The sequence below is a fragment of the Schistocerca piceifrons genome, chromosome 2 (assembly GCF_021461385.2).
Source record: "Schistocerca piceifrons isolate TAMUIC-IGC-003096 chromosome 2, iqSchPice1.1, whole genome shotgun sequence".
NCBI classification, from domain to species: Eukaryota; Metazoa; Arthropoda; class Insecta; order Orthoptera; family Acrididae; genus Schistocerca; species Schistocerca piceifrons.
In genome coordinates this window covers 423249811-423265722 of record NC_060139.1, presented here as the reverse complement: position 1 = coordinate 423265722, position 15912 = coordinate 423249811, and positions in this window count along the sequence as shown.

Below are 15912 nucleotides of genomic sequence, written 5' to 3'. Positions count from 1 at the left end.
TCAGTTTTTGTCCTTCACATCTCCCTCTAGTACTATGAAAGTTATTTCCTGATGTCTTAACAGATGTCCTATCATCTCATCCCCTCTTATTGTCAGTATTTTTCACATATTCCTCTCCGATTCTGCACAGACCCGCCTCATTCCTTACCTTATCCGTCCACCTGATTTTCCACATTCGTCTGTAGCAAGGCATGTAAAGTGCTTCGATCCTCTTCTATTCTAGTCTTCCCTCAGTTCATGTTTCACTACCATACACTAATGTGCTCCAAAAGTACATTCTTAGCAATATCTTCCTCAAATTAAAGCCGACGTTAGATACTAGTAGGATTCTCTTGGCCAGGAATCCCATTCCTGCCAGTGCTAGCCTACTTTCTATGCCCTCCTTGCTCCGTCCGACAGTGGTTATTGTGCTACCTAGATAGTAGAATTCCTCAACTTCATCTACTTCGTGACCATCAATCCTGATGTTAGTGTTCTCGCTGTTCTCATTTCTGCCACCTCTTATTACTTTCGTCCACCTTCGATTTACTTTCAGTCCGTATTCTGTACCCATTAGACTGTTTAGGTCACGTAATTCTTCTTCATTTTCACTGAGGATAGCAATTCCATCAGTGAATCGTATCGTCAGTCTCCTTTCACCTTGAATTTTCATTGCATTCCTGAACATTTCTTTTATTTCCATCATTGCTTCTTCGATGTATAGATGGAACAGTAGTGACATCTCTGCCTTACACACTTTTTAATCCTAGCACTTCATTCTTGGTCTATCACTCTTACTGTTTCCTCTTGCCTCTGGTACATGTTATATATTAGCCGTCTCTCCCTATAGATTACTCCTGTCATTCTCGGAATTTTGAACATCTTGCACCATTTGATATTGCCGAACGTTTCTTTCCAGATCGACAAGTCCTATGAACGTCTGTTGAATTTTCTTTATTCTAGCTTCCATTTTCAACCGCAACGTCAGACCTGCCTCTCTGGTGTCTCTACCTTTCCTAAAGCCATACTCCGTTTTTTTCTATTATAATATTAATTTTCTTTTCCATTTTTATTTAAATGTATCACGCTTTAAGCATGGAAATTTATGTGTGTATGCACATAACGTTTCTTAACAACTGCGCCAAATGCAGTTACATTGTCTTCAGAACTTTGGACTTTAAGAGCTTTTTTTCAATGTATTGCAATTTCGCATACTTCCCTCTTTAAGCCAATCTGGTCCGGAAACGACTGTATTGGAACTTACAACCGAAAATCGTTCTGATACATCTGGCAGTGGGCCTCTTCTTTTCTGCGGACACTTTTTTTTCAGTACTTTGGGAGGAGGCAGCATGGACCAAAAGAAGAAAAAAAATTCTCTAAACATGGCTCTAAGGATTATGAGCACTTCCTCAGTTTAAGAGACGAACAAGTGCTCATATCCTCCCAAATGTCGAAAGCGAAGAGCTGGCAGTAGTAAAACCAGACTGTATGTCGTGATGAGTGTTTTCGGATAGTAGTGTTGCGTAACTGAGGAAATTTGGCTGAGTCCTTTCGCCGGGATTTGTACTTTGATTTTACAGCCGGCGTAGCCGTTATCTAGTGGAGACTCTGCCAAATAGTTCGCTATTCCGCGCAACTTACTCCCCACTGTTTTTATTATTCAACTTTAAGTGGAACAGAACACTCTTTTAATTGCCTTTTGTAAGGTCGTCATCGTATTAAGTCAGCTTTACTGGCAAAGCAGGATTCAGTTTTGAAATCAAATTACTCATTGTACTGGCTGCATTACCCAGTCATCGGTTCCATTTATTCCTTCAGTTTTATTTAAAGTGCTTTATCAATTATTTATTTATTGGCATTATTTCCTGACTTCACTTATGTGTGATCGGTGTTTGCCTGTAAAATCTTTCGATTGAACAGCGGATATTATTATTAGAAGAAAAAAAGTAGTTGTGTTCTCTCACCCCTCAGATACAGAGCCAAACGAGTTTACTCGCAAAAGGGCATCACTCTCGCACTAAAATAACACACGTAAATAACATTGACTTCTTCTTGGCACTGTTACGAAATTTTGATCGGCTTTAATTTTGCTTCTGGATATAAGAGTATAATTTCAGTTTATTGTTTTGTAAATGTTCCATTTGTTTATGGAATTTGTACCAACCGCTACCTCCAAATGCCACAGATATTTTACAGGGTTGTAAGAAGAATGAAGGACAACGATTCAGTTTACGTATCGAGGTGTGAGATGAAGAGCCGAGTCGTCTGAGGAGGAGGCAACAGTGCTAAACGAATAGGAAAACAGTGCCCTGTACGCCTCTCAGGTGCTCGAAAGAAAGCTGCTTCTCGCATTACAAAGGAAATTACATGGCCTGCTACTGGCATCTCATTTCGAGCTCCTGCTCGCGCTTTGGTTTCAGCGCCAATAAAAAGTGCGCCGTCCCTGTTTACGGCACTCAGACCCATTCGCGGGAAGTACTCAGCTCCGTCGGCCGTAAATTGTTTTCCATTCAGAGGACTACCTCTAACGAAAGAGCGGAAAGTAATAAGAGCTTCATTTGGGAAAGAAATTACTTTTTGAAATCTGCCTTACGGCAAGTGTGCGGGACATTATTTTTTGTGCTTCATCATGAAATGGTATTTCGGTTTCTGACGTGGAACAGTACCACCGACCGGCGGCAATGAAAGGTTACGCCCATATTACTGCAATGGGAAGTGTAGTCAATTCACAGATTGATTTTTGCTTTCTTATCCAACGTACACACTTCTTCAACCACCCTTCTGTACTTTTAAAAGAAATGTTACTTAGAACAGACAACTTTTTAAGATTGTCAAAAGTCAGTTTTTTCCAGCCTTCAATCAGTCACCAATTTTACACACAGTACCTAATTTACTAAGCAGCATTGCAGCAGCGCATATTTCGATTAAGACAGCCATGTTCAAGTGTTATGTATTATTGTCATACATGGTAAACGACTTGCTACCTACTCGTCAGTATACGATGTACCAGTAAATATACCCAAAGGCATTTTCCCAAGACAAGTTTCTCTTCTTCGAGGAAGCACTTGCCATTCGAAAAGCAGTGATGTGTAGTAGAACAGAGTCAAATAAGAAGCTTCTGATCATATCAGAGCAACGGTCTAATTCAGTATTTGCAATCGTCCATTTTGATGCAGGTATTCCACAATTTTTTTCTGGATATCAAACAGAAACCTCAGAAAACAATGTAATCTGCGTATAACAGCAGCTTTTGTGAGTAACGAGCCACACCGTAATAATATTTAGGAGGGCGTGTGCACAGATTAGCAAAGGAGGAAATGAACCTACTGCACAAACACAATTTGAGACATTAAAAAAGAAGTCCATCGAGTGTGGGAGAGCAGGTGGAATTAATCTAGACATGTAAGAACCACATTTAGGCAAAAGACAGCCAGATGTTCCTTGGAAACTTGGGTTTACGTCAATTAAAGGAAACAGAAAAGAAAAAAAAAATATTGCTAACAAAATTGCGATGGTTAGTCATTTTCTCAGAATCGAGGTTAATGAGTCCACCTGTTGTGCGTGTGTTGGAACATGAATTGGCAATTCGAACAATATAGTTTCTGCTGCAGATATACTGATCCTTTTACTAAATTTTCCTCTACAGCCACTAACCGTTGTCGATTATTGGCTATCCACGAACAATATGAGTGTGACAAAACCTTAATTTTTAACTGAATCTAATATATTTATTTAAACGGAAGTTTAGTCTACGAATGAAAAAAGTGTACTATTTAGTGTTAAGATATCTTACAGGACGTAGCCTCAATAAATGGATAAAATGGTCCACGCAGTAATCTATCTTCAAGGACATCGGACTGATGGGGCAAGATTTTAGAATCGGTCAAACACATATAACAGTCCATCCTGTTTTCTATAATCCTGCAACACTATCAGTGAACAACACCTGAAATTTTACATTGATTTGTCCGCCAAATCACTTTCTGGTACTAAAACCTGATCCACAATCACTTCGTTTACCTACACCAGTTAGTATCATGTATGCAGCATCACTGTTATGGGTATCAACATTCGCTCACTCAAATTTGAACACAACATTTACTTGGGCAACACAGAAATTGTCAACTGGAGACAAAGTTTGTTTATGAGGTAGCACTTTCTTCATAATTGTCGGTGTTCAGCATAAATTTTTATATAATTCTTAATATGACACATTATCGCTTAAGCCATCATTAGTTCTGCTGAAACAAAATTAAAAATAAGTAACGTTACACTAACAGGCTCAGCTGCCTGCAGGTCAAGTCTAAAGAAAATCTAAAAATATTTAGTAAGTATAACATGGCTGACAGCCATAACATAGTGTTAAGATTATTTGTAGTTTTATAAAATGAAGGAATCTCACAGCAGTTGCTTAATCCACAATCTTTTATTGTGTCCACAACTGGTATCGCAACACTTAAAAGTTCCATCACCTGGTATAGAAAAAGAAAATCATTTAACCATCTGAGGTTACCCTCAAACCAATGTTCACTTATTTCGTTAGTTAGTTCCATGTTCTACAGAACATTTGAATCATTCTTTTATCAAAGTGATGAGGAAGAAGTTAGTTTACAGGAGCAGTATACAAAATTACTGTTAACGTTAATAAACACGTTATCATTTTATTGCTACTCATGCAACTACAGTTAAAAAGAAATTTTTTCCGTCTACTAGTTTTCAATCAGAAATACATCAATGGAATAGAAGGAGTAGCCCAGGAGAAATGATTTTAAATTAGTTTTAAAACTTGCTTTGCTACCTGTCACACATTTTTTTGTTATTGAGCAAATGATCAAAAATTTTTTTATTATATACTGAAATCCTCTTTGAGCCACTGACAGTTTTAACAAGGTAATTTTTCCCTCTAGAGGTATGTGTGTGTAAACCACTGTTCTCCTCATATCATGGGTTATTTATGACGAATTTCATGAGAGAAAATATTTTTGTGATGGTGCAGCTAAAAGCCTAGCTCCTTGAAAAGGTGCCTACATTTTGTCTGTGAGTGAACACACATTTATTTCTGCTACCTGGATTTTAATACCTACTCCGAATTTTTCTTTTGTTTCCTTCACTGCTTGCTCAATATATAGATTGAATAACATCGGGGAGAGAGTACAACCCTGTCTCACTCCCTTCCCAACCACTGCTTCCCTTTCATGTCCCTCGACCCTTATAACTGCCATCTGGTTTCTGTACAACTTGTAAACTGCCTTTCGCTCCCTGTATTTTACCCCTGCCATCTTCAGAATTTGAAAGAGAGTATTCCAACCAACATTGTAAAAAGCTTTCTCTAAGTGTACAAATACTATAAACGTAGGTTTGCCTTTCTTTAATCTTTCTTCTAAGATAAGTCGTAGGGTCAGTATTGCCTCACGTGTTCCAACATTTCTACGGAATCCAAACTGATCTTCCCCGAGGTCGGCTTCTATCAGTTTTTCCATTCCTTTGTAAAGAATTCGCGTCAATATTTTGCAACTGTGGCTTATTAAACTGATAGTTCGGTAATTTTCACATCTGTCAACACCTGCTTTCTTTGGCATTGGGATTATTATATTCTTCTTGAAGTCTGAGGGTATTTGGCCTGTCTCATACATCTTGGTCACCAGATGGTAGAGTTTTGTCAGGACTGGCTCCCCCAAGGTTATCAGTAGTTCTAATGGAATGTTGTCTACTCCGGGGGCCTTGTTTCGACTCAGGTCTTTCAGTGCTCTGTCAAACTCTTCACGCAATATCATATCTCCCATTTCCTCTTCATCTACATCCTCTTCCATTTCCATAATATTGTCCTCAAGTACATCGCCCTTGTATAGGCCCTCTATATACTCCTTCCACCTTTCTGCTTTCCCTTCTTTGCTTAGAACTTGGTTTCCATCAAAGCTCTTGATATTCATACAAGTGGTTCTCCTTTCTCCAATGGACTCTTTAATTTTCCTGTAGGCAGTATCTGTCTTACCCCTAGTGAGACAAGCCTCTACATCATTACATTTGCCCTCTAGCCATCCCTGCTTAGCCATTTTGCACTTCCTGGCGATCTTATTTTTGAGACGTTTGTATTCCTATTTGCCTGCTTCATTTACTGCATTTTTATATTTTCTCCTTTCATCTGTAAAGGATGAGCCAGACAATAAGGGATTTTACTTTATTATATGAGCCTCAAACCGGTAACTTCATCTTTCCATTACGGCTAAGCCACGGCCGGCAGTGTTAGCTGCCTATAAATTCTTTCGTCCCACGGTCTATTAACAGGAAGTCAGCACCGACGAAGGGCACCTTGATCATGCGCCTCTCTCGTGTGCTTACGAGGTAACGCTGCCCCAGGCGTCGCTTAGCAGGCAACGCTCGGGAAATTTCCGTGCCGCCCGCACGGTTTGCTCGGTCCTCACCAATCAGGGCGGAGGAAGCCGCGTGGTGCGTCGAATATACCCGGCCGCCAGCCACCGGTCCCGCGCTCTTGCATTCTTGCTCACCCGCGTGTCGGATGCGCGCCCTGTAGCATTGAACATCTCCCGCTTCTCCCGGTGCTGCGGCACTGTGGACTTAGTTTTGGCAGACAACAACTTTCGGTAGCTTCGCGAACAATGTTCGCCAAATTATAAGCTCTGGCTCACCCTCACCTCCCAAGGCACATGTTGCCCCTTTTCATCATGCTTTAGCCAATAAATGGCCTTTCTCTAAAATTACCCTATTATTCCATAACCGCACCGCCTGCCCATATACGCCCATCCTGTACACATCAATTAAATTCAATATTTCTTCTGTTACCCAAGGGTTTCTACTAGCCCTCGTCTTTTTACCTATTTGATCCTCTGCTGCCTTCACTATTTCATCCCTCAAAGCTACCCATTCTTCTTCTACTGTATTTCTTTCCCCCATTCCTGTCAATTGTTCCCTTATGCTCTCCCTGAAACTCTGTACAATCTCTGGTTCTTTCAGTTTATCCAGGTCCCATCTCCTTAAATTCCCACCGTTTTGCAGTTTCTTCAGTTTTAATCTACACTTCATAACCAATAGATTGTGGTCAGAGTCCACATCTGCCCCTGGAAATGTCTTGCAATTTAAAACCTGGTTATTCCATAACACCACCGCCTGCCCATATACGCCCATCCTGTACACATCTATTAAATTCAATATTTCTTCTGTTACCCAAGGGTTTCTACTAGCCCTCGTCTTTTTACCTATTTGATCCTCTGCTGCCTTCACTATTTCATCCCTCAAAGCTACCCATTCTTCTTCTACTGTATTTCTTTCCCCCATTCCTATCAATTGTTCCCTTATGCTCTCCCTGAAACTCTGTACAATCTCTGGTTCTTTCAGTTTATCCAGGTCCCATCTCCTTAAATTCCCATCTTTTTGCAGTTTCTTCAGTTTTAATCTACAGTTCATAACCAATAGATTGTGGACAGAGTCCACATCTGCCCCTGGAAATGTCTTGCAATTTAAAACCTGGTTCCTAAATCTCTGTCTTACCATTATATAATTTATCTGATACCGTTTAGTATCTCCAGGGCTCTTCCATGTATACAACCTTCTTTCATTATTCTTGAACCAAGTGTTAGCTATGATTAAGTTGTGCTCTGCGCAAAATTCTACCTGGCGGCCTCCTCTTTCATTTCTTAGCCCCAATCCATATTCTCTTACCATGTTTGCTTTTCTCCCTTTTCCTACTGACGAATTCCAGTCATCCATGACTACTAAATTTTCGTCTCCCTTCACTACATGAATAATTTCTTTTATCTCATCATACATTTCATCAATTTCTTCGTCATCTGCAGAGCTAGTTGGCATATAAACTTGTACTACTGTAGTAGGCGTGGGCTTCGTGTCTACCTTGGCCACAATAATGCGTTCACTGCCTGTTTGTGGTAGCTTACCCGTACACCTATTTTTTTATTCATTATTAAACCTACTCCAGCATTACCCCTATTTGATTTTGTATTTATAACCCTGTATTCACCTGACCAGAAGTCTAGTTCCTCCTGATACCGAACTTCACTAATTCCCACTATATCTAACTTTAACCTACCAATTTCCCTTTTTAAATTTTCTAACCTACTAGCCCGATTAAGGGATCTGACATTCCACGCTCCGATCCGTAGAGCGCCAGTTTTCTTTCTCCTGATAACAACGTCCTCCTGAGTAGTCCCCGCCCGGAGATCCGAATGGGGGACTATTTTACCTCCGGAATATTTTAGCCAAGAGGACGCCATCATCATTTAATCATACAGTGAAGCTGCATGCCCTCGGGAAAAATTACGGCTGTAGTTTCCCCTTGCTTTCAGCCGTTCGCAGTACCAGAACAGCAAGGCCATTTTGGTTAGTGTTACAAGGCCAGATCAGTCAATCATCCAGACTGTTGCCCCTGCAACTACTGAAAAGGTTGTTGCCCCTCTTCAGGAACCACACGTTTGTCTGGCCTCTCAACAGATATCCCTCCGTTGTGGTTGCACCTACGGTACGGCTATCTGTATCGTTGAGGCACGCAAGCCTCCCCACCAACGGCAAGGTCCATGGTTCATATAGTGGAAATTAATTGTTTGAGAGCCACACTAATATGCTTCTTCCTGTTAGAGTTGTCATCAAAATATACAACCAAACATTTGGAGCATTAAGTCCTACTTACTGACTCCTGCTCACGTGCTACATCAATTGTTGATATGGCTCTGTTTGTTGTACATTTTCTCAAAATTTATACAGAGTCCATTTTCCAAGAAGCACTAAGTAATTCTTTGGAAAATATCATTTGCTAACTCTTCTATTTCTTTCTCTCTAATTAGATTTATTACAACATTAGTACCATCAGGAGAAAATACCAATTTTGCTTCTTTAATGTTAAGTAGAATGTGATTCATATATATAAGGAATAATAGTAGACTCAAAATCGAACCCTGTGAGTGTCTCTTTGTGATTTTACTCCAGTCTCCAAAATTTTTTACCTTACTCACATTGTGTGAATTATTTAGCAAAAACTTTTGCATTCTGTTTGTCAAGCATGATCCAAACCAGCTAAGTGTAAAGCCACAAATTTATACAACTTGAATGTTTCCAAGAGAGTATCGTAACGTAAACAATCGAAGGCCTTGAAGAGATAATAGGAACTGGCGATATATTATTTATGGCTTGTGCTACTTGATTAATGAATGCATAAATACCATTCTGAGTTGACCAGTCTTTTTGAAATCCAAACAGTGATGTACTAAGTTAATTGTTGTTACTCAGATGTGCTATTGCTCATAAATACGTACTTTGCATAAAGATGCCATGAAAGAAATTGGGGGTTAATCGTTTGATTCTGTCTTGTCACCATTATTACAAAGTGGTTCAATAACTGCATATTTTAACCTGTCTGAAAAAATCCCTGTTCCAGTAATACATTGCATATATCAGTAAGGACACTAATTATTAAGTTGGAATAACTTTCCACATTCCTGTTTTAAATTACATCAACCCAACAAGAGCTTAGGTTTTTTAGAATTTTTAAATCTGTATTAATTTCAGTGAAGGATGTTGGTGCTGCTTCTAGTTGCTTAAGGTTTTGTTGGATGATATTTTTAATATATTCTTCTCCTTCTTCAACTGAACTATCTAATATATTTGCTACTACATATAGAAAGTGATTGTTAAAAGTACTTGCAACTTGTGAATTATCAATTATGACATTGTCATGCATTGCAATTGTTCTGAAATCTCGAACAATGACAGTCTGTCCTGTCCCTCATCTGACAATGTCCTATATAGTTTTAATGTTTTTATCAGCGTTATTTATTTCTGTCAGTACATGCATACTTCTTGACACTTTAACGACTTTTCTTCTTTGCAATATGCAAGTAATGTCAGATTCCAAAAATATTGGTCGACAGAGTGTGCTATTTATACATTTATTCATCGAATAGTACAAGCCTTAAATAATATATCGCCAGTTCGTATATATCGTGATGTCTTCAAGGCCTTTGACTGTTTATTTCATGATACTCTCTTAGAAACACTCAAGTTTTATAAATTTATGGCTTTATGCACAGCAGGTTTGAATCATGCTTGACAAACACAAATTTCCCTCTTCCTTTGCATGAAATCTTAATTTCCTTGGTTATCAATGGCTTACTTGTTTTTAATGGATCTTATGATAATTTTTTAAGAAAGCAACTATCAAATATTGACAAATTTAGTATTGTATACGTTGAATTTGACATTACATTAGCATCTCTTTCTGTATGTACCTCATCCCATACTACCTCTATTAGCTTAATCTTAAAACACTGCATTCGCTTCTCGTTAATGAGCGTTATTGTTTTGTATGAACCTGCCTCTGGGTTGTAAGGTGCCGTACTATTTATTTCCATCTATTGTGCATCATGAGATAGTCCATTAGCAACTGAAGTGGGTACACATTAATTGATTCAGCCCCAGCACTGTCTATAGACGTATTATCAATCAGTGCCCTACCATTTTGCTTCAGACGAGCAGGAAAATTGACCACTGAAATTAGATTGAAACAGTCAAATAATAATTCTAGTTCATTTTTCCTGTCTGCATCTTTTACCAAATCTACCTTGAAATCTCCACAAATTAATAGTCGTTTCTTCTTGTGTGACAGGCAGGTCAATAATGCATCTAGATTTCTCATAAATAGCTCAAAGTTTCCAAGAGGGTGTCTGTAGAGTGCTACGATTATTGGAGAAACATTCTGCAGTAGCAATTCGCGAGCACATGCCTCTAGCTTCTGATCAACACAGAAACTATTTGTTTCAATACTTTTCACTTTGTGTTCAACAGTTATTTATGTTGCAACTCTGCCTTTTTACACGTCAATTGTACATAAAATGTGATGCAAGTCTGAATTCCTTGAAATTTAACTTTTCAGTCCCTGTGGTTACATGGTGTTCAGGGAGGCACAGAACATCTATCCCTTCAGAATTTCCACATCTTCTAGGCATACAGTAAGCTCATCTACCTTGTTTTACGACCCGCTAATTTTCTGTTCAAAATAAAGTAATTTTATTTCTGTGAAAACTGCTACAAGTTTTATGGTCATGTACTGCTCTAATTTCTTGCTCTACTCTCTGTCTGTCCCTGACTCTAATCTAAAAATGTGCCCCTTTGATTCGAGTAATCACATCGATTTTGTACTGTATGCTTGTGGCCACCCTTAAATTTTCTGCAAGGTGCTCAGATAATCTTTCTTTCCCCTCCTACTTAGGTACAGGTCATGATTAGTGTATCCCCACGTCTCAATGGCACCAACAGGCACCGTACATATATGACACTGTTTTAGTCTAAAGCAACTCGCTCAGGTTTTTGTTCACAGGGCAGGTTATGTCAAAGCAAAATTTCGACAAATCCCACACGAGTGCGTGCTGTTGCTGCTCCTGTTTTCTACAAGTAACCTTTAATCCTATGTTTTAAGTTGTTAACCAGGATGTTTCCTACTCCTATTAGAATAAGTACCCCATCCTCGCCATCAAAATCTCTGCGCAAGGCCACTATGTTCTGTCACCTGGCTGAGCTTGGCAGTACGTTTCAGGATGCTTGTAACCTGGTATTCTCCGCCTAGATTTTCCTGTAGCATTTGGACTGAACCTCTCCCATGACTGCTCCCTAGTAGCAAGACTCTTTTCTTTCTATGTGACTTTTCTCCCGAACTAGCTTTACAGTCGTTCCTACGTGTCAGCTATTCGCTATTAATCTCAAAATGAAGTTGAGCCCCTTCCTCTGTTTCATGTAATATGTCAAATTGATTTCTAACAGCAATTTGAAATATGATTTCTGAGGATTTTCCCTGTTCTGTATTACTTGTCACCTTGTCCCAGCACCCATTGTCTCTTTCCCTCTACAATCTGTCTAATTCAGAATATGCCATTTCTAATTCTGACTGGGAGGCAAAAATCTTTTTTACCTGTCCCACGATTTTCTTGGCTCGACTACATGATGTACTACTCCATTAGCACCTCTCTAGCTTCCCCGCTGCATACTCCCCAATGCAACACCAACCCACAGTCTTGAAATGTTTCCCCATACCAGTTAGCCATGGAAAGAATCTTCCTTAACATAAATGTTTTCTGAGTATCCTGTACATCACAATGTAAAAATTCATACTGGAGGAATCAACATTTCAGCCGCAGTTGAAGTGGCCTTCTGGGTCTACTGAAGTGATTTAGCTTTGAGGAGTCGTTGGTTTCTTCAGTGTAGTAAGACGCGGCACGATACACAGAAAACTTTTGCGTCAACTGACACTAGCCTCTCAAGCATACACCAGAAAGGTATCTTGTCAAAAGGATAAAAAGAATATAATTCCTAATAACAGTTACCCTGTACTGCGTGACTGGGAATACAAACAGGGAAACTATGTCGTAGAAAACCTTTGGCTCCATGACAACAACGGGGTGAGGATGACGTCAGATCGTTAAGTGATTTTATTTTTTACACTAGATAATAGAACCTTATGTGTTGCAAAACCGGTCGTGTACACAAAAAAGATTGGGGATTAAACAACTTTTGACTGGTTTCCTCATTTTAGAAAGTGGACTTATACAGTTGGAGCCGCTTTATAAGAACAACTTTTTTACAGTTAAAAGCATTCTGGTACAAGTATCAACATAAAGCATTGTGTACACACAAGTGGACGAACAAGTGGTAGCGATGGGCTCAAGGCGGTAAGGGGCCCTACTGATAATGTAATATAAGCGTCCAGTATCCCAGATTCAATAGTTTGAGTATTTCGAGAAAAATTTGTTAGCACCATGCCAAGTGAACTCCAAAAACAAATCAGCATCACTTTGCGTAAGGATGATTATGATCACCTTTTTCTGTGATGGTGAATTTAGTTATCTGCTTCGTTTAGTTTTCAGAGGATCATGTGTACGATTCACTGTAGCCTGCCCGGCTAGCCACGCGGTCCAACGCGCTGCTTCCCGAGTGCGTTTATTTTTGGTGTGTTGTATTCAGCCTAACTGCAACAACCTTGTGGTCACAATCCCTATATCCGTCATGATGGCCGGCCGCAGTGGTCGAGCGGTTCTAGGCGCTACAGTCTGGAACCGCGCGACCGCTACGGTCGCAGTTTCGAATCCTGCCTCGGGCATGGATGTGTGTGATGTACTTAGGTTAGTTAGGTTTAAGTAGTTCTAAGTTCTAGGGGACTTATGACCTCAGCAGTTGAGTCCCATAGTGCTCAGAGCCATTTGAACCATTTTTGAACCGTCATGATGCTCCCTATTTTCTCAGGATTATTTGCTGCTAACAGGTCAAGTATGCTTTCGCAACTATTTACACTTCAAGTGGGCTGTTGAGCTAACTGTTCAAAATAATTTTCTAAGAAAGCAATCAGAAAGATTTCGGACGACGTTTTATGCCTACTGACGACTTTAAACACGCATTTTCGCCAATATATCGAGGGTAGATTCAAGTCACCACTAACTGTAATTGTATGGGTGAGGTACCTATTTGAAAGGAGATGGAAGTTTTCTTTGAACTGTTCAGCAACTCTGTCATCCGAGTCTGAGAGTTGGCAAAAGGCACCAGTTATTAAATTATTCCTTTTGTCAGTTATTACCTTTAACCGTACCAACGCAAAGCACTTATCTACTTCGATTTCTCTGCAAAATAAACTACATCTGAGAGCAGTAATCACGTCACTACCATCTGTATTTATTATATCCTTTCTGAACACGGTTAGACCCTTTGTAAAAATTCCAGTTGAACTTATTTCCGGATTTAGCCACCTTTCCGTACCTATAACGAATTGAGCTTCAGTGCTTTCTGTTACCGCTTGGAGGACTGGTTCTTTTCCAATACAGCTACAATACCCGTTGTTTCTATGTCTGATTTCCATGGTGTGCCCTACGCCGTTCTTGACTGACGCCCTTTCTGTATTTTCTCGAGACCTTCTAACCTAAAAAAACGCCCTCTAGAAACAGAATCCTTGTGGGATCGCTTTGTTGTTTGTTTGTGTCCGGTCGACTGCTAAGAAACATTTTTCTCAAGAACGGGTGGATATATCAAGTTCGAATTTATGTCACAAATTCAGATGTATGATCTCTTGAAAGTTTGAAACTTCCACTTTCTAAGTCACTTCAATCAAAATTTACGGTTATTTATGTCACATAGTTTGATACTCGAAAATCACTCATTAAAACCCACAGGGTGTTACCAGTGACTCAGAATAATGAAACTTAGCCATAAGCAAGGTTTCATAGTGCAAGTAACGGAAAAAACGAAAATTTCTAATTAGTAATGATACAACACGAAAATATTTTTTTTGTCATTTTTATCCGTCTGTCGGTTTGTCTGTCCGCCTGCTAAGACTTTTGTTTCTGTGGAACAGCTTGGAGTATGAAGTTCAAATTTACGTCACATACTAGGGTCTATGGTCACTTGGTGGGGAAATATGGTAAGCTTGTAAGAGAATGAACCAAAAGATACGGCCATTATGTCACACACCTTGATACTCCAAAAACTCACTCATCGAAATCTATTGGGTGCTTCGCGTTGATATAGAGTCATGAAATTTAGCGAGAAGCAAGATTTCCTTGTACAAGAAAAGGAAAAAATCCGAAATTGCTAATTTGCGATTATATCAAACGAAAAAATATTTTGTCATTTTTGTCTGTCTGTGTGTCCGTCTTTTAAGACCCTTTTATCACTGGAATAGATTGGCATATCAACTTGAAATTTATGTCACATACTAAACTGTATGGTCCCTTGGAGATCTAAAACATTTAAGCTTCTAAGTCAATGCAATTCATACCCTCAAACTCACTCATCAAAATCTATTGGGTACTCACCATTGAAATTGAATTATGAAATTCGGCATTGAGCAACGTTTCCCAGTACAAGTGAAGTAAAAAATCTGAAACTTATTAAATTTTAATTATATGACATAACATATCTTTCGCCTTTTGAACATACATCGAATTTATCATCCGTCAAAAGCATAATAGACGAATATTACTGCATTCAAAATAAAATTAAAGTTGTAGTCATGTTTTTGTAAGTAAATAAAAATTGTTTTATTAAATTATCCCTCTCTACGTGTATAAACTGAGGTCCCCCACTCGCTTCTTTTTATACGTCCGAGCTAGTGTGAGGAATTACTGTAGAGATTTTGACACGGTCCTAGAATTCCCGGGACCAACATCTTGTACGGAACCCTCAGTGCGCGAGACTAAACGAACTTGGTCAGTTTTCTCACTATCGCCTCTGATGTGGAACACTACTCTAACAGTACCACTTTTCTTGCGTTTCACGCTTTACCCATACAGATGCTGTGCCACTTCGTTCTTTGTTAGTCAGACTTGGTTGACACACTAGAAGCGTCTGCACCACCTAACCGCATTATGATATGAAGGTGTACTGTGGGCGTATAGTGCTACCAAGTGGGCACGGACTGTTGTACCGTTGTTCCCCTTCAAATGTGGAAAACAAATAGCGGCAATTTATTCGAGTTCACCAACGGGCTGTTCCATTCTGTTTTGGTTTCCGTAGTGTTGTGGCACTCTTTCAGTGTGTGACAGCGCTGCTGCATATACCTGCAAACAAACAAAATATTTTTCAAACAATTTACGGGAATACTGCAATGTGACGTCGTTGTCAACGGCCGATATTTCGACAGGTGACCACCCTGTTATTTTCAAGGCAAAACTGCAGAGGATAAGCGCTATACAACTGAATTTTAAACCTCGGTTTGCAGAGCAATTCCGGAAATATAACACACACACAAATAAAACACTGGCGCCATCACACTACCAATGATTAAAGTCGCCTGAAGTTATCGATAATGGAAATTACTGCTCGATCCATGATGAAGATTTTTACTTAAATTCTGCGTGGAATCCTGCTCTCTCCCTTGTTTAAAAACAAAGGGACTGCGTTAATGCCACCTCACATGTTGTTTAGCGATTT